Source organism: Salmo salar, chromosome 11, assembly GCF_965601325.2.
Source record: "Salmo salar chromosome 11, fSalSal1, whole genome shotgun sequence".
Taxonomy (NCBI): domain Eukaryota; kingdom Metazoa; phylum Chordata; class Actinopteri; order Salmoniformes; family Salmonidae; genus Salmo; species Salmo salar.
In genome coordinates, this window is record NC_138301.1 from 90,904,680 (window position 1) to 90,924,124 (window position 19,445).

Here is a 19,445-nt window from a genome sequence, read left to right on the forward strand (position 1 = left end):
GAAGGCTGCACCAAAAGTTCCGTCGGCCGCGGGACTCCTCTTTCAATAAAATGCTTTTTTTTTTTTTTAGGTTCGTTCAAACATGTCAACCGTTGTTTAACCTCTCTGGGCTAGGCGGGACGAATTCGTCCCACCTACGTAACAGCCACTTTAAGCCTGTGGCGCGATTTTCAAAACCTTAAAAATCCTATTACTTAAATTTCTCAAACATATGACTATTTCACAGCTATTTAAAGACAAGACTCTCGTTAATCTAACCACACTGTCCGATTTCAAAAAGGCTTTACAACGAAAGCAAAACATTAGATTATGTCAGCAGAGTACCAAGCCAGAAATAATCAGACACCCATTTTTCAAGCTAGCATATGTCACATAAACCCAGAAGACAGCTAAATGCAGTACTAACCTTTGATGATCTTCATCAGATGACAACCCTAGGACATTATGTTATACAATACATGCATGTTTTGTTCAATCAAGTTCATATTTATATCAAAAACCAGCTTTTTACATTAGCATGTGACGTTCAGAACTAGCATACCCCCCGCAAACCTCCGGAGGAATTCCCTAACATTTTACTAAATTACTCACGATAAACGTTCACAAAAAGCATAACAATTATTTTAAGAATTATAGATACAGACCTCCTCTATGCACTCGATATTTCCGATTTTAAAATAGCTTTTTGGTGAAAGCACATTTTGCAATATTCTAAGTACATAGCCCAGGCATCACGGGCTAGCTATTTAGACACCCGGCAAGTTTAGCACTCACCATAATCATATTTACTATTATAAAAGTTTGATTACCTTTTGTTGTCTTCGTCAGAATGCACTCCCAGGACTGCTACTTCAATAACAAATGTTGGTTTGGTCCAAAAGAATCCATCGTTATATCCGAATAGCGGCGTTTTGTTCGTGCGTCCCAGACACTATCTGAAATGGTAAATCAGGGTCGTGCGCATGGCGCAATTCGTGACAAAAAAAATCTAAATATTCCATTACCGTACTTCGAGGCATGTCAACCGCTGTTTAAAATCCATTTTTATGCCATTTTTCTCGTAAAAAAGCGATAATATTCCGACCGGGAATGTCCATTTAGCTAAACTGAGGAAAGTAAACAAAGCTTTCGGTCGGCGCGGGCACGCGCCTGAGTCTCACAGTACTGTAACCAGCCACTACCCAAACGCGCTACTTTGTTTCAGCCAGAGCCTGCAAAGCCACGATTCAGCTTTTTGCCACCTTCTGAGACCCTATGGCAGCCGTAGGAAGTGTCACGGGACAGCTAAGATCCTCACTCTTCAATAAACAGAGACAAGAAGAACGACACCTTGTCAGACAGGCCACTTCCTGCCTGAAACCTTGTCAGGTTTTTGCCTGCCAAATGAGTTCTGTTATACTCACAGACACCATTCAAACAGTTTTAGAAACTTTAGGGTGTTTTCTATCCATATGTAATAAGTATATGCATATTCTAGTTACTGGGTAGGAGTGGTAACCAGATTAAATCGGGTACGTTTTTTATCCAGCCGTGTCAATACTGCCCCCTATCCTAAACAGGATAACATAAATCTTTAGGGCCTTTTTCAACCAGAGCTCCAATAACATTCAAGGGGGACGATTGCATTGTCTTTCAAAACGTTTCGAAAGGGGAGGGTAGCCAGGTGCGCCGGCGTCATAATGGTGATGGCCCTCCTCATGTGACCACTTTCCACAGCGTCTCATTCAGTCAGTTTTCACAGTAGGAGACTCAAACCACTTTGTAAAGACTGGGGACATGTAGTGGAAGCAATAGGAAGTGCTCAATGAACCATTGCTCACGGTGTGATTTATAGGCAAAGTGATGAAGTTGAGTCCGCAATTCAGAATTCCACATCCTGTTACGATCGGTCTCCGGGTTTTGACTGCCATATGAGTTCTGTTATACTCAGACACCATTCAAACAGTTTTAGAAACTTTAGGGTGTTTTCTATCCACAAGTATTAATTATATGCATATCCTAGCTTCTGAGTTTGAGTAGGAGGCCGTTTAAAAAAAAAAATGAAAAAAATGAAGAAAAATAAATATATAATAATAAATAATCGCTGTAGCGCCCCCTATCCTAGGCGACCGTCAAGAGGTTACATTTGGTTGGGCATCATTGATGGACAGCGATATTTAAACCTTGTCTATGATTTTTTAAGCAGATTTTTCACATCCGGCCGTGATTGGAAGTCCCATAGGCCGTCATTGTAAATAAGAATTTGTTCTTAACTGACTTGCCTAGTTAGATAAAGGTTAAATAAAAAAATATTTAAAAAAGAAAAAGTCAGGACTGAGACTTGTCCAATCTGAAACACTCAACACCTCTTAGAAAGCCATTCTGGTGTGTCTTTTGCATAACATTTTGTGGTGGCAGCAGCATGTTATGGGTATGCTTGTCATCGGCAGGGACTGGGGAGTTTGTCAGGATCAAAATACATTTGAAAGGAGTAAAGCTCAGATACAAAGTTAGAGGAAGCCCCGCCTCAGTCTTCTGAAAACCTAACCCTGGGATAGAGTTTTATTTTTCAGCAAGACAATTACACACATTTTAATGCCAAAGACACACCAGAATCGCTTTCCAAGAGGTGTTGAGTGTTCCAGAGTGGTGAAGTTTCAGTCCTGACTTTTGAACAACGTTTGAATATTGTTATCCATCAATGATTCTGAACCAAATTTAATGAAATTGAGCAATTTTGACAAAAACAATAGATATACACTGACTGTACAAAACATTAAAGTCACCTTCATGATATTGAGTTGCAATATTTGTAATTGAATCCCTTGTTAGATGTAATTTTAAGGCAGAAAAAAATGAAAAAAAGTTCAAGGGGCTGTAGACTTTCTATAGGCACTGTATAACTAGGAATAAAGTGACTAGGCAACAAAATAGATAATAAACAGTAGCAGCAGCGTATGTGATGAGTCAAAAAGGGTCAATGCAGATAGTTAAATAGTCCTGGTAGCTATTTGGTGAACTAACTATTTAGCAGTCTTATGGCTTAGGGGTAGAAGCTGTTCAGAAATCGTGTTGGTTCCAGACTTGGTGCATCTGTCCTGCTTGCCATGTGGTAGCAGAGAGAGTTTATGACTTGGGTGGCTAGAGTCTTAGGCACTTTTTAGGGCCTTCCTCTGACACCGCCTGGTATCGAAGTCTTATATGTCAGGGAGCTTGGCCCTAGTGATGTACTGGGCCGTACGCGCTACCCTCTGTAGCGCCCTGTGTTCGGATGCCAAGCAGTTGCGATACCAAGCGGAGATGCAGCCAGTCAAGATACTGTCATAACTCTCCTGTGAAGATCTGAAGGATCAGGTTACAGTGTGTCCGCTCTACAGCGCCCTCTCTCTCCAGCAGAGGTGCAGGGGGCTGCTTTATGGTGGTCGTAAAAATCTCTGCTTCTGGGCTCTGTAGTATTGAGATTGGAATGTGACGGTGGAACACAGAGAGACACTTGTACATCAAAACGTTGAATAATTGAACAGTATTTCTGTATTCCAAGCAGTTGGAGTGGTCCGTGGACACTTAAGAAACAGTCATGTCAAGTTTGTTTCATTTGGTGACCTCATGAAGGACAGGTGACACATTACTGTTTCTTTGTTTGTATACACTTCTCAATGATGGGGTTTGCATCTGAATGTTGTATAAAATAATTGATTGAGTATAGGAATACTTTTAGAAAGATAACAATGTGGTCTTAGTCTTCTAAATTACAATAATTTTTCATAGTAACTTAGGATCAGTCAGTGGTCACGCCCCCGTGATCACAGACATTACACAGCGTCATGGAACGCCCCCTTCTCTGCTAAAGTGTAAAACCCACTTCCGACAATTTACATTAGACCAGAAAACATGGAAGATGTCGCTACATGTTGAAATGGTTGGCAACTCTACTAAAAGGACAAAACCAGAGAACGTGGAGATCATTCCCATGTTGAAATGGCATAGAAAAACAAACTATAGAACAATAACGCAACCGGTCGAACGACCGAATGGTACTCTGACATATCCATTATAACAAGCTACAACTACGAAGACTTTGATCTCTGGTGGACAAACCAGAGACTTTCTGTCGACAATCTATCCAGCAGATGGACCGGCGATCGCAGAGAGACAACAAAGGCATACACTGAGTGTAGTTATCAACTCTGAATTTCTCGCTCTTGAGCTGTCCCCACCCCTTTCCTTTGTCTACCAAGCCGTCATATTGGTTTCGTCAACTAGGGACTTTTCTTTGTGTCATGTTAGTAACCCATGTATTACCTACCATGTGTGTGTTTATGTAATTGTGATTTATTAGTTAGTTAGTAAATAAATAATTAAGCCAATTTGTATATCGCTAATTCATGATTTATGATGCTAGGGTTCGTGAAGATATCCAAGGGTTTGCGACATTCAGGAATGAGACTGATGAGGTAATAATACATTAATAGAAGACTGTAATCGATAATATAATAAAATATCTGAAGAGTTATATTCGGGAAATTGCAACTCTATACAACATTTTCCCGGGGTGCCCCGACTTCCTAGTTAATTACTATTCCGATTTGTTTAATTACACGTAGAGAATTAATTTGATAATATAAGTCGTCACATTTAATGACAGCAAACGCTACAACAATGCACTCAATGGTGCAGCTGTATAACTGTTTGAGGATCTGAGGGCCCATGCCAAATCTTTTCAGCCTCCTGAGGGGGAAGAGGCGTTGTCGTGCCCTCTTCACAAATTTGTTGGTGTGTGTGGACCATGATAGATCCTTACTCATATGGACACCGAGGAATTTGAAGCACTTAACCCGCTCCACAACAGCCCCGTTGATGTCCGTTTCCTGTAGTACACGATCAGCTCCTTTGTCTTGCTGACGTTGAGGGAGATGTTGTTGTCTTGGCACCACACTGTCTCTGACCTCCTCCTTTTAGGCTGTCTCATCGTTGTCTGTGATCAGGCCTACCACCGTCATGTCGTCAGCTAACTTAATGATGATGTTGCAATCGTGCGTAGCCACAAAGTCGTGGGTGAACAGGAGGGTACTAAGCACACACCCCTGAGGGGCCCCCGTGTTGAAGGTCAGAGTGACAGATGTGTTGTTGCTTACCCTCACCACCTGGGGCAGCCCATCATGAAGTCCAGGATCCAGTTGTAGAGGGAGGTGTTCAGTCCCACGGTCCTTAGCTTAGTGATGAGCTTGGAGGGCACTATGGTGTTGAACACTAAGCTGTAGTCAATGAACAGCATTCTAGCATATGTGTTCCTCTTGTCCAGGTTGGAGAGGGCAGTGTGGAGTACAGTAGAGATGGCATCATCTGTGGATCTGTTGGGGCGGTATGCAAATTGGATTGGGCCCAGGGAATCTGGGTTAATGGTGTTGATGTGAGCCATGACCAGCATTTCAAAGCATTTCATGGCTTCAGATGTGAGTGCTACGGGGTGATAGGTTACCGTGGCGTTCTTGGACACAGGGACAATGGTGGTCTGCTTGAAACATGTAGGTATTACAGACTGGGTCAGGGAGAGGTTGAAAGCGTCACTGAAGACACTTGCCATTTCCCGTCACATACACACACTCATTACTGACGCCACACACATACACCCATACGCACACACCCCACTTAAACCTACTCTGCCGCTAAAATTATTTTTGATTCGATTTATTACTACCATTACACTGATTCATTGATCATTGATGTCCATTACCATTAGTATATATAGTACATTCGTTAAGTATTCAGACCCCTTCACTTTTCCAAATTTTGTTACGTTAAAGCCTTATTCTAAAATGGATTAAATGAAAAATGGCCCAATCTATATACAATACCCCATAATGCCAAAGCGGAAACAATTGTTTTTTTTGCGTGCAAACTGAAATATCTTATGTCCGTAAGTATTCAGACCCTTTGTTATGAGACTTGAAATTGAGCTCAGGTGCATTCTGTTTCCATTGATCATCCTTGAAATGTTTCTACAACTTCATTGGAGTCTACCTGCATAGATGACATGCATTTTTTCCCTCTCCCTGGTCCATTCTAAATCAAGACTAATTTCACACATTCAGTGCCTTCGGAAAGTATTCAGACCCCTTGACTTTTTCCACATTTTGTTGCGTTACAGCCTTATTCTAAAATGTTTTAAATAATTGTTTTTCCCTCATCAAGCTACACCCAGTACCCCATAATGGCAAAGTTAAAAACCTGTTAGGGACAGACGTTCCGCTAGCGGAACGCCTCACCAATATCCAATGGTAGAGCGTGGCGCGAAATACAAATACCTAAAAAATGCTATAACTTCAATTTCTCAAACATATGACTATTTTACACCATTTTAAAGGCAAGACTCTCATTAATCTAACCACATTGTCCGATTTCATAAAGGCTTTACAGTGAAAGCAAAACATTAGATTATGTCAGGAGAGTACCCTCCCAAAAATAATCACACAGCCATTTTCAAAGCAAGCATATATGTCACAAAAACCAAAACCACAGCTAAATGCAGCACTAACCTTTGATGATCTTCATCAGATGACACTCCTAGGACATTGTTATACAATACATGCATGTTTTGTTCAATCAAGTTCATATTTATATAACAAAAACTGCTTTTTACATTAGCATGTGATGTTCAGAACTAGCATACCCACCGCAAACTTCCGGTGAATTTAATAAATTACTCATGATAAACGTTGACAAAAAACATAAATTATTTTAAGAATTATAGATACAGATCTCCTTTATGCAATCGCGGTGTCAGATTTTAAAATAGCTTTTCGGTGAAAGCACATTTTGCAATATTCTGAGTACATAGCCCGGCCATCACGGCTAGCTGATTTGACACCAACCAAGTTTGGCCCTCACCAACTCAGATTTACTATATGAAAAATTGGATTACCTTTGCTGTTCTTCATCAGAATGCACTCCCAGGACTTCTACTTCAACAACAAATGTTGTTTTGGTTCCAAATAAGCCATAGTTATATCCAAATAGTTCCGTTTTGTTCGTGCGTTCAGGTCAGTATCCGAAGGGTGATGCGCGGGTGCATTTTGTGACATATTCCATTACCGTACTTCGAAGCATGTCAAACGATGTTTAAAATCAATTTTTATGCTATTTTTCTTGTAAAATAGCGAAAGTATTCCAACCGGGTGACGTTATATTCATTCATAGACTGAAAGAAAAACATGAAGTCGTCTCGTGGACGTGCACTCCATTGTCATTGTTCCCTGCCTGACCACTCACAAAAACTCCTGCTTTTGTTTGCCCAGAGACTGCAGAGACGTCATTCCGCTTTCTGGCGCCTTCTGAGAGCCAATGGAAGCCTTAGAAAATGTCACGTTACAGCAGAGATGCTGTATTTTTGATAGAGATGCCCTAGAAGGAGAACAAATTGTCAGACAGGGCACTTCCTGTATGGAATCTTCTCAGGTTTTGGCCTGCCATATGAGTTCTGTTATACTCACAGACACCATTCAAACAGTTTTAGAAACTTTAGAGTGTGTTTTCTATCCAAATCTACTAATAATATGCATATTCTCGTTTCTGGGCAAGAGTAGTAACTAGTTTAAATCGAGTATGTTTTTTATCCGGCCGTGAAAATACTGCCCTCTATCCCAAACAGGTTAAAACTGTTTGAGACATTTTTGCAAATGTATTAAAAATGTAAAACAGAAACACCTTACTTAAATAAGTATTCAAACCCTTTTCTATGAGACTCAAAATTAAGCTTAGTTGCATCCTGTTTCCATTGATAATCCTTGAGACGTTTCTACAACTTGATTGGAATCCACCTGTGGTAAATTCAATTGATTGGGCATGATTTGGAAAAACACACACCTGTCTATATAAGGTCCCACAGTTGACAGTGCATGTCAGAGCAAAAACCAAACCATGAGGTTGAAAGAATTGTCCGTAGAGCTCCGAGACAGGATTGTATCGAGGCACAGGTCTGGCGAAGGGTACCAAAACAATTTTGCAGCATTGAAGGTCCCCAAGAACACAATGGCCTCCATCATTCTCAAATTGGAGAAGTTTAGAGCCACCAATACTTTTCCTAGAGCTGGCCGCCCGGCCAAACTGAGCGATTGGGGGAGAAGGAGATTGGTCAGGGAGGTGACCAAGAACCCGATGGTCACTCTGACAGAGCTCCAGAGTTCCTCTGTGGAGATGGGAGAACCTTCCAGAAGGACACCCATCTCTGCAGCACTCCACCAATCAGGCCTTTATGGTAGAGTGGCCAGATGGAAGCCACTCCTCAGTAAAAGGCACATGAAACCCCGCTTGGAGTTTGCCAAAAGGCACCTAAAGGACTCTCAGACCATGATAAACAAGATTCTCTGGTCTAATGAAACCCATTAATGAATGCCAAGCATCACGTCTGGAGGAAACCTGGCACCATCCCTACGGTGAAGCATGGTGGTGGCAGCATCATGCTTTGTGATGTTTTTCAGCGGCAGGGACTGAGAGACTAGTCAGGATTGAGAGAAAGTTGAATGGAGCAAAGTACAGAGAGATCCTTGATGAAAACCTGCTCCAGAGTGCTCAGGACCTCAGACTCCGAAGATATCCGAAGGTTTACCTTTCAACAGGACAACTGCCCTAATCACACAGACAAGACAACGCAGGAGTGGCTTTGGGACAAGTCTCAATGTCCTTGAGTGGCCCAGTCAGAGATTGGACAGTCGAGCATCTCTGGAGAGACCTGAAAATACAGTAGCTGTGCAGCAATGCTTCCCATCCAACCTGACAGAGCTTGAGGGGATCTGCAGAGAAGAATGGTGAGAAACTCCCCAAATAGAAGTGGTGGTCAAGATTTTAGCGTCATATCCAAGAAGACTCAAGGCTGTAATCTCTGCCAAAGTTGCTTCAACAAAGTACTGCGTAAAGGGTCTGAATACTTATGTAAATGTGATATTTCAGTTGATTTGATTTATCATCATGAATGTCATTATGGGATAGGGAAAAAAAAAAGTTTATCAATTTTATAATAATGCTTTAATGTAATAAAATGTGAAAAATTGAAGGGGTCTGAATACTTTCAGAATGCACTGTATGTATTTATCCTGTTACTGGTCACTATTACTCCTGTTTATATGTATATAGTATCTTTAATATATTACCATAAGTATTTATATATTCCTGCTACCAGTCACTTGTCAGCCCTGTTTTTATGCATTTCCTACTACCAGTTTAATTTTATGTATAAACCTACCTCAACCACTACAGTACTCCTGCACATTGAATAAGGTGCTGGCAGTCACAAGTGTCCAACAGCCTACGGACGGAGTACACCAGGCCCCCTCGATGTCCAAGGGAGGGGGAGGTGCATCGTGGGGTCCAGCACTAGCCAAGGGACCAGCTGCCACTGGCCTGAGGAGAGATACATGAAATGAGGGTAATTGATGGGGAGCTGTAATCTGTACGTCACCTCATTGACTCTCCTCAGGACTTTGGACGGCCCCACGAACCGCGGGCTCAGCTTTCGGCAGGGCAGGTGGAGGGGCAGGTCCTTCGTAGAAAGCCAGACCCTGTCACTGGTGTGAAAGACCGGGCCACACTGCGATAACGGCGTGCCTTCTGTCCCATACCTGCCCATTTGGTTGGGGACGGTACCCGGAAGTGAGGCTAACCGTGACCCCCAGTTATTCCATGAAGGCCTTCCAGACACGGGAGGTGAACTGAGGACCACGGTCAGACACGATATCCTCCGGGATCCCGTAGTGTCGGGAAGACGTGAGAGAGCTTCTGCGGTCTGCATGGCCGTAGAGAGACCAGGCAGAGGATTCAAATGACAGTCACAATACGGGACAGGGGAATAACGGGTGTCACTTTCTCCCTCCGATCCTCTGTGTCATGCACCCGGGACAACGCATCAGCCTTGACATTCTTAGATCCCGGCGAGTAGGAGAGGGTAATGTCAAACCTGTCGAAGAATAGGGCCCACCTGGCCTGACGCGGGTTCCGCCTCTTTGCTGCTCGAATATACTCCAGGTTCCGTTGGTCCGTCCAAACAGGAATGGGTGTTGAGCACCCTCCAGCCAGTGCCGCCATGTTTTCAGCGCCTTCTTAACCTCTCTAGGGCAGGCGGGTCGAATTCGTCCCACCTACGTAACAGCCAGTTGAATCCTGTGGCACGATTTTCAAATACCTTAAAAATCCTATTACTTCAATTTCTCAAACATATGACTATTTTACAGCTATTTAAAGACAAGACTCTCGTTAATCTAACCACACTGTCCGATTTCAAAAAGGCTTTACAACGAAAGCAAAACATTAGATTATGTCAGCAGAGTACCCAGCCAGAAATAATCAGACACCCATTTTTCAAGCTAGCATATAATGTCACAAAAACCCAGAAGACAGCTAAATGCAGCACTAACCTTTGATGATCTTCATCAGATGACAACCCTAGGACATTATGTTATACAATACATGCATGTTTTGTTCAATCAAGTTCATATTTATATCAAAAAACAGCTTTTTACATTAGCATGTGACGTTCAGAACTAGCATACCCCCCGCAAACTTCCGGGGAATTTACTAACAATTTACTCACGATAAACGTTCACAAAAAGCATAACAATTATTTTAAGAATTATAGATACAGAACTCCTCTATGCACTCGATATGTCCGATTTTAAAATAGCTTTTTGGTGAAAGCACATTTTGCAATATTCTAAGTAGATAGCCCAGCCATCACGGGCTAGCTATTTAGACACCCGGCAAGTTTAGCCTTCACCAAAATCAGATTTACTATAACAAAAATGTTATTACCTTTGTTGTCTTCGTCAGAATGCACTCCCAGGACTTCTACTTCAATAACAAATGTTGGTTTGGTCCCAAATAATCCATCGTTATATCCAAATAGCGGCGTTTTGTTCGTGCGTTCCAGAAACTATCCAAAATGGTAAATCAGGGTCGTGCGCATGGCGCAATTCGTGACAAAAAAATTCTAAATATTCCATTACCGTACTTCGAAGCATGTCAACCGCTGTTTAAAATCAATTTTTATGCAATTTATCTCGTAAAAAAGCGATAATATTCCGACCGGGAATCTCCTTTTCGGTAAACAGAGGAAAAAACACAAAGACGGGGGCGGCCAGTGCACGCGCCTAAGCCCACAGTCCCTTGATCGGCCACTTGAGAAAGGCGATAATGTGTTTCAGCCTGTGGCTGGAATGACGACATTCAGGTTTTTCCCGGGCTCTGAGAGCCTATTGGAGCCGTGGGAAGTGTCACGTTACCGCAGAGATCCTTTGTAATGGAATGAGATGTCAAAGAAAGACAATAAATGGTCTGACAGGCCACTTCCTGTAAAGGAATCTCTCAGGTTTTGACCTGCCATTTCAGTTCTGTTATACTCACAGACACCATTCAAACAGTTTTAGAAACTTTGGAGTGTTTTCTATCCAAAGCCAATAATTATATGCATATTCTAGTTACTGGGCAGGAGTAGTAACCAGATTAAATCGGGTACGTTTTTTATCCAGCCGTGTCAATACTGCCCCCTAGCCCTAACAGGTTAACGGCCAGCAACTTACGATCCCCCACGTCGTAATTCCGCTCTGCGGGAGACAGCTTCCATGAGTGGAAGGCGCATGGATGAAGTTTAGGCGGCAATCCAGTGCGTTGGGAGAGAACAGCCCCTACTCCAACCTCGGAGACGTCCACCTCCATGATGACGGTCAGGATGAGCCAGAACAGGTGCGTTCGTAAAACGTTCCTTGAGCGCACAGTAGGCCTCATTGACCTCCTCAGTCCAGCACAGCTGTCTAGGACCTCCCTTCAGGAGGGAGGTGAGAGGGCCCACCACTGTGCAGAAACCCTTAATGAAGCGCCTTAAATAGTTGGCAAAACCTAGGAAGCGCTGCACCGCCTTTGTGTTGGATGGAACAGGCCACAACCATACTGCACTGACCCTCTGCTCTTCCATCTCCACTCCCACGGTGGATATCCGACAGCCCCGGAAGGAGACCGCCTGCTGGAAGAAAAGGCACTTCTCCGCCTTGGCGTACAGGTGATGCCCTATCAGCCTCTCCAAAACGGACCTGACATGAGAGACATGTTACTCGTGTGTCGTGGCGTACACCAAGATGTTGTCTATATACACACACCACTACACAGCGACCCAACATGTCACTAAACACCTGAAACACAGAGAGTGCATTTGTCAGGCCGTAGGGCATTACCCTATATTCGTAGTGCCCGGTGCTGGTGCTGAAGGCGGTCTTCCATTCATCCCCCTCTCTGATGCGCACCAGGTTGTAGGCACTGCGTAAATCCGATTTGGTAAAGTACTGAGCACTGTGCATCTGTTCGACCACAGTGGATATGATTTAACAGTTGCCTTATTCAGTGTCCGGTAATCGATATAGGGGAGGAGACCTCCATCCTTCTTCTTCATGAAAAAGAGGCTGGAGGAGTCCGGAGAGGTGGATGGATGGAGGAATCCTTTGGCCAGCACCTCCTGGACGTAGACCTCCATGGCTTCGGTCTCTGCATGCGAGAGGGGGTAGATGTGCCCCCACAGTAGAACCAGGCAGTAGGTCGATAGTGCAGTCCCATGGGCGATGAGGGGGCAGGCACGTGGCACGAGTCACCTGTAGGTCCCGGTATTCCTCTGGGATAGGGACGTGGGTAGCCTGGTCTGGACTTTCCACAGAGGTGGCACAGATAGACACAGAGAGACACCTCCCCTGACACTCCTGCGACCAACCCAACAACTTCCTCTCTGTCCACGATATCCTGGGGTTATGCAACTGTAACTAGGGGAAACCTAAAACTACAGGGTGTGCAGGAGAGTCTAAGATGAGGATGTGTTCATGGTGGTTGTGAGCAACTGTGAGGGAAATGGGAATCGTGGTCTGGCACACCATTCCTATTCCTAGGGGACGGTTGTCTGGGCATGAACTGGGATAGGGGGTTGTAAAGAGACTAGAGGAATGTGTACCAATAAGGCCACTGACCGGTCTAGGAACTTTCTGCAGAACCTAAGTCCACTAGGGAAGGACTCAGTGGGGGGCCAGAATAGTCTGGGAAGGTGACAGGAAGGAGGACGGGCTGGGTAGACAGAGAGGAGCAAGGCTCATCCACGACTACCTGGGAAGGTGCAGGAACGCTCCTCAGCCTGTCGCTTCCTCGCCTGGTTCTCCTTCTGGGACAGGTGTTCCAGGCGAGGTCCGACTCCCCGCAGAAGGAGCAGAGACCCTGTTGACAGCAGCGTTGACATTCCTTTGGGGGAAGTTGTGTCATGCCCACCTCCATGGCCTCAATCTGGCTGGAGGTTCCTGGGAGAAACCCAAACCCCCAGGATAGGCGACGACTGCCACGCAGGAGATTATCCAGGCGGATAGCCATGGCGATGACCTGGTCCAGTGTGAGGTCCTCATCGCGACAGGCCAGCGTGCTCTGGATGTCCGCCTGTAGCCCGCTGCGGAAAACTGTCAACAGGGCCTGGTCATTCGAGCCAGTGGATGCAGCCACCGTCCGTAAATCCAGAGCGTACTCAAACGCTGTCCTTGACCACTAGCGTAGACGGAGGAGACGCTCACCTCCCTCTCGGCCCTCTGTAGAGTGCTTGAAAATGGCACGGAAGAGTTGGGTGAAGCGCTCATTTGACTGCACTTCTGGACCATCCCTCTCCCAGACGGCGTGCGCCCACTCCAGAACCCGGCCTGTCAGCACCGAGATCACCAAGGCCACCTTGTCCCTATCGGAGGCCGTGCCGGCATGACGGGCAAGGTGAGGTCACACTGCAGCAGAAACCCCCTACAGTGAGCTGGGGTGCCATCAAACCGCTCCGGGAGGGGCAGGTGGACGTTGCTGATCAGACCGGGGGATGTAGATGGTGGTGTGGTGGCTGGAATGATCGCAGGGAGCTGGGAAGGTGGTGGTGTAGCCTGCAGCTGGCGTACGGTCCGGAGCACCTCGTCCATGGCAGTCCCGAGGTGCTCCAGGCGGAGAGGTCAGAATGTCCTGCTGCTTCCTGTTCTCTTGGGTTGGTCATTCTGACACAAGTGTAGAGAGGAGTAGGCAGGAGGCAGTCACAGGTTTAGATCTGAGTTTATTAAAACACTATATAATTTATATAAATGCGGGACGAAACCCAAAGTGCAAAATAAAAAGGACTCAGTAAGAGAAATTCCGCTCAGGAAAACAAGCAACATTTATAATGACCGACAAAGACAAATGACAGAGTATTTATACAGTGATAGAGTGGGGATTGGAACCAGGTGTGTGTAATGATGACGAGACAAGTCCAGGGTTGATGAGTGAAGGGCGTTTGCCAGCAGCAGGTTCGGCAGCAGCTAGAAGTCCGGCGACGCTGAATGCCTGAGCTGCACAGGAGGAGCCAAAGCGAAGGCTGGTGTGACACTGGCTCTGACCTGTATATGCTTTCATTCTCGTGTTTCTTCTACTTTGTGTTTTTTAAAAATTCAATTTCATATTATTATCTGTATTATCGTCACTGCATTGTTGGGAAAAAGCTCTGAAGAAAGATTTCACTGTACTCTTTTACACCTGTTGTATCCTGTGCACGTGGCTAGTAAACTTTGAAACTTGAAATACACATTTACACATCCAGCTCTTCTGTAGTTTCCCCCCAGGCCCAACAACCTCTCCTGGGCTAGATATGTGCACAGGAAGGGAGGGAAGCGAATGTAACTTCAGGTTGTTGTGGATGTGTTTTGTTGGAGGGGTTTTCACTCTTACCTCTGAAGGCAGTTAGTTGCTAATGGTATTGTATGTGTTAAACTGGGAAGGGAAGTACAAAGTTCTTAAGAGGTGATGTTTTACTGAGGTTGTTGAATGCGAAAGGTGTAGAAAGATAGGTGCGTCAATGGGGCATGATGGTAGTCTACAGGTAGTACTGCAGTTCAGGGTGCTGTCAACTTTATGAATGTTTTACAGTTTGCTTTGTTCCCTGTTGATAAGGAACAAGACCAATTCAACCAGCGTGATTGATAGGTCAATTATGTTTATCGTCTTGTGAGAAATATTTTGGGGTTTTGTATACACAAGTTATGTATACACAACAAGAAAAACTGATTTTACCCCACAGACATAAAGACAATAAACAGACAAACAGCTTTTGTCTGAGAAATATGTTTGTGATCCAACTATAAGAATATTTTGAAGATAAATACACAAAGAAGAGGATGAAAGGACAAGAGTACTAAACTAAATAGAGTACTAATGGTAGGGTTGCACATTTTGGGGAATATTCAGAGGTGGAAACTTCCCGTGGGGAAAAAAAATGGAATTAACAGACATATGCAAATTAATACCATTTAAATGTAGATGTTTTTTTGCATTGGATATATTTACCCTATGGAGACAAAAACAAAATGTTTTACCTTATCATAAGTAGACACAATTGCAAATTATTAAATCCTTCCAATCAATTTAAAAAAAAAAAACGTTTTAGTTATGAATTGAACTTTAATTAAATGAGTTGACTCTTCACATGGGATGATTTCCCTGAACAGAAGAAAGGGAATATTGAATGATCCATTGCATCTCCCAAAAACATTTAACATACATCTATAAAATGATAGTCTAGAAACTAAAGATTTGGTTGTCTTCTGCTTAGGCTTCCATGTCCACCTCTTGAACATCACTGTCACTTTTCAACATCGTTGAGGATGGCTCGTTGTCAGGCTCAGAAAACCTCAAATTTGTCCGGATGGCCACCAATTTTTCAACCTTTGTATTGGTCAGCCAGTTGCGTGCTTTGGTGTGTGTTCCCAAACAAGGACCAGTTGCGCACTGAGGCGACTGATGTTGGTGGGATTTGGAGGATGATGGAGGCAACAGGGGAAAGAGCCTCAGATCCACAGTCCCTTCCACCTGGTGGCTGATTAGATATGTTGGCACGACTGCCATATTGCATCTCCATCCCAAAGCCCTTGCTTGGAAGTGTACTTCGCCAGACTGCCAAGAACCTTGCCCTCATCCAGGCCAAGGTGGCAAGACACGGTAGTGATGACACCATAGGCCTTGTTGATCTCTGCACCAGACAGGATGCTCTTGCCAGCATACTTGGGGTCCAACATGTACGCTGCGGTGTATATGGGCTTCAGGCAGAAGTCTTCACGCTTTTTGATGCATTTCAGAACTGCAGTTTCCTTTGCTTGGAGCAATATTGAAGTGGGCAGGACAGTACAGATTTCTTCTCTTACATCTGCAAGCAGAGTCTGAACATCAGACAGGATGGCATTGTCTCCCTCAATCCGTGCAATGGCTACTGCTATAGGTTTCAGGAGTTTCAGGCTGCCTACCACTCTCTCCCAAAATACATCATCCAGGAGGATCCTCTTGATGGGGCTGTCCATATCGGCAAACTGTGGTATGGCCATTTCTTGGAGAGACTCCTTCCCCTCCGGGAGACTGTCAAACATAATGACAACACCACCCCAACGGGTGTTGCTGGGTAGCTTCAATGTGGTGCTCTTATTCTTCTCAGTTTGCTTGGTGAGGTAAATTGCTGTTATAACTTGATGACGCTTCACATACGTAGCCATTTCCTTGGCTCTCTTGTAGTGTATCCATTGTTTTCAGTGCCATGATGTCCTTGAGGAGCAGATTCAATGCATGAGCAGCACAGCCAATGGGTGTGTTGTGAGGGTAGGAGTCCTCCACTTTAGACCAAGCAGCCTTCATGTTCACAGCATTGTCTGTCACCAGTGCAAATGCCTTCGGTGGTCCAAGGTCATTGATGACTGCCTTCAGCTGATCTGCAATGTAGAGACCGGTGTGTGTTGTCCCTTGTGTCTGTGCTCCTGTAGAATACTGGTTGAGGGGTGGAGATGTAGCTAACTATTCCTTTCCCACGAACATTCGACCACCCATCAGAGATGATTGCAATGCAGTCTGCTTTTTCTATGATTTGCTTGACCTACACTTGTGGCCTTGTGAGTGAGTAGATAATGCATGTCTGGTTGGAGGGGTGTATGCTGGGTGAAGAACATTCAGAAATCTCTTCCAATACACATTGCCTGTGAGCATCACAGGTGAACCAGTTGCATACACAGCTCAAGCAAGATTTGCATCAGCATTTCTCTGACTACATTCCTCCATTGAGTCAAAGAAACTTTGGATTCCAGGAGGACCATGAGCTGTTGCTATCGATAAGGTGTCTGATTCATCATTTTCACCTCGAATAGAAGTAGAGCTACTTTTGTCAGAGGTTGCTTGTTGTGAGCGCTGAGGGAACTTTATGCACTTGGCCAGATGATTCTACATCTTTGTTGCATTCTTCACATATGATTTGGTACAGTATTTGCAAACGTGCACAGCTTTTGCTTCTACATTAGCTGCAGTGAAATGTCTCCACACCGATAGTGCCTGTGGCATTTTCCTGTAAAGATTAGGAAAAAAATGAGTAAACAAATACAATTCCATGTACAGATAAATAGTTAGATTAAAACAACTCCTTTGTAAGATAAATGTTTTAAAATGAAACATGTATGGAATCAGGTGAATTAACACTCCTCATTTAGCAGGCTCAAGCAAGCTAAAACCCACATGGTAGCAAAAACTAACACAATGTTAACAAGTTAGAAATTATTTAAACACTTTGCTGTAGGCTACTATTTACTAGTTAACAAAAAAATCATGTCATAAAATATATTCACCCCACCCAGTATTGTAATCAAAACTTACCAGAAAGCATGTAGTCCTTGGCTCAGACAGTGTAGGCTCAGTAGCATCTCATTAATGTGCAAGATCTTGAGAATCAGATGTACATGTGATGGAAGAATGCACTGTGCATGCAGAGGGTTGCGATTCCATTGAATTGGGGATAGTTTAACCAAAATATGCCACAATACCTAGAATTACTTTGTGTATCGCACAAAAAAGGTTCACTGTTATAAGCTAACTTTTTTAAATGAATTTAAGCAAAATACCCAGGCTTAACTTTCCATGGAAAGTTTCCGGAAAAACGACGGAAATTTACCAGAAAGTTTCCGACCCTTTGCAACCCTAACTAATGGTCAATAGGGAATTATAAATAGGAGTTGGGTTTCAGTTCAACAGCCGTTTAGAATCTATGGAATGTCAAGTCCTGAACTCAGAGCTATGTGTCCTACGTTCTGGACATTGAGTCAGGAGCAGGATGCTTGTTATTTGGCCATTGGCCTAGTTGTACTGCAAGGACTTCTGATAGGTCAACCCCAGGCTAGGGTGGGGGATTATAAATGGCATCTTGTTCCTTTGTTCGGTGGAGAAAAGCTGAGGACAGGGGAGACAGAACATCTACCTCCCAGCATAACATCTGTTACGTACACTTCTTGGAGGGAACGCAACACCCTGCTACAACGCAACTCCCCGTGGAGTGAAGAAAGGTATGTGATTGTAGGTGCAGGTAAGGATGACAGAGGCAGAGAATATTACCGTTTACAGGGAATTTATTCTTCCTTCACACGGTAAGGTGGGGGAAATGGTCTGGACGGAACCAAAACAAAGAAAGTTAAAGTTCCCCTCTCCTACCTTACCTGCCTACCCACTGGTTACCTATTCTTAGCACCACCTGGCACACTAACCAAAATACACAGGGTGGTCCGCCCAGGTCTTACCTAGTGTGCATAGAGTAAATACTATGGGTATATGTATGCCTGCAGGCCACTTGCCTAAACACTCCCAATGTGTCTTTCCCCCGGGAACAAATGAAATAAGAATTATTCAAACTTAGGGAACAATTTAAATAAACCAAAAACACTACGTACTATGGTATACACTTACCTCTTCAGGAGCAACTACAAAAACACTTTCAACAAATTTACCAAACCAACACAGGACATACAAAGAAGCTCGCTCTGCTAACAAAGGAACACTGGCTTTTCAAGCTGCAGAAGGAGTCAGTAATTGCAGATAGCTGTATCTCCTGACGAGAGGGCGGGGTCAGAGCTCCAACTAGTGATGGGCCGACCAATCAGCTGCTTTGGAATCCAGGAAGCCATCCTGAAATACAAACACATACAAACCCACAACAACACAGAAACTGGGGTACGTAACAATCTATGATTTGTCCTTCTCAAATAAACCTATTTTTCTCTCCCTGATTTGCTTTGGAGTTTGTGTTTTTGAAGAAAAACATCAATTGCTAACACAACCTATGATCTCATACACTGAGTGTACAAAACATAGATTGTCCAGGTGAAAGCTATGAGCCCTTATTGATGTCACCTGCTAAATCCACTCCAATCAGTGTAGATGAAGGGGAGGAGACAGATAAAACATTTATTTTTTTAACCTTGAGACAATTGAGGCATGGATTGTGTATGTGTGTCATTCAGAGGGTGAATGGACAAGACAAAATATTGAAGTGCCTTTGAACGGGGTATGGTAGTAGGTGCCAGTTACACCGGTTTGAGTATGTCAAGATCTGCAATGCTGGTGGGCTTTTCACGGTCAACAGTTTCCCATGTGTATCAAGA

The 19,445-nt window shown here is 44.0% G+C and overlaps 1 protein-coding gene across 1 annotated transcript in view; it reads left to right on the top strand.

Annotated features, from left to right (window-relative positions):
• LOC106563133 (uncharacterized) overlaps nt 1-19,445 on the top strand; it is a 147,893-nt gene that overhangs the window by 84,361 nt on the left and 44,087 nt on the right. The gene's annotated exons all lie outside the window — the stretch shown is intronic.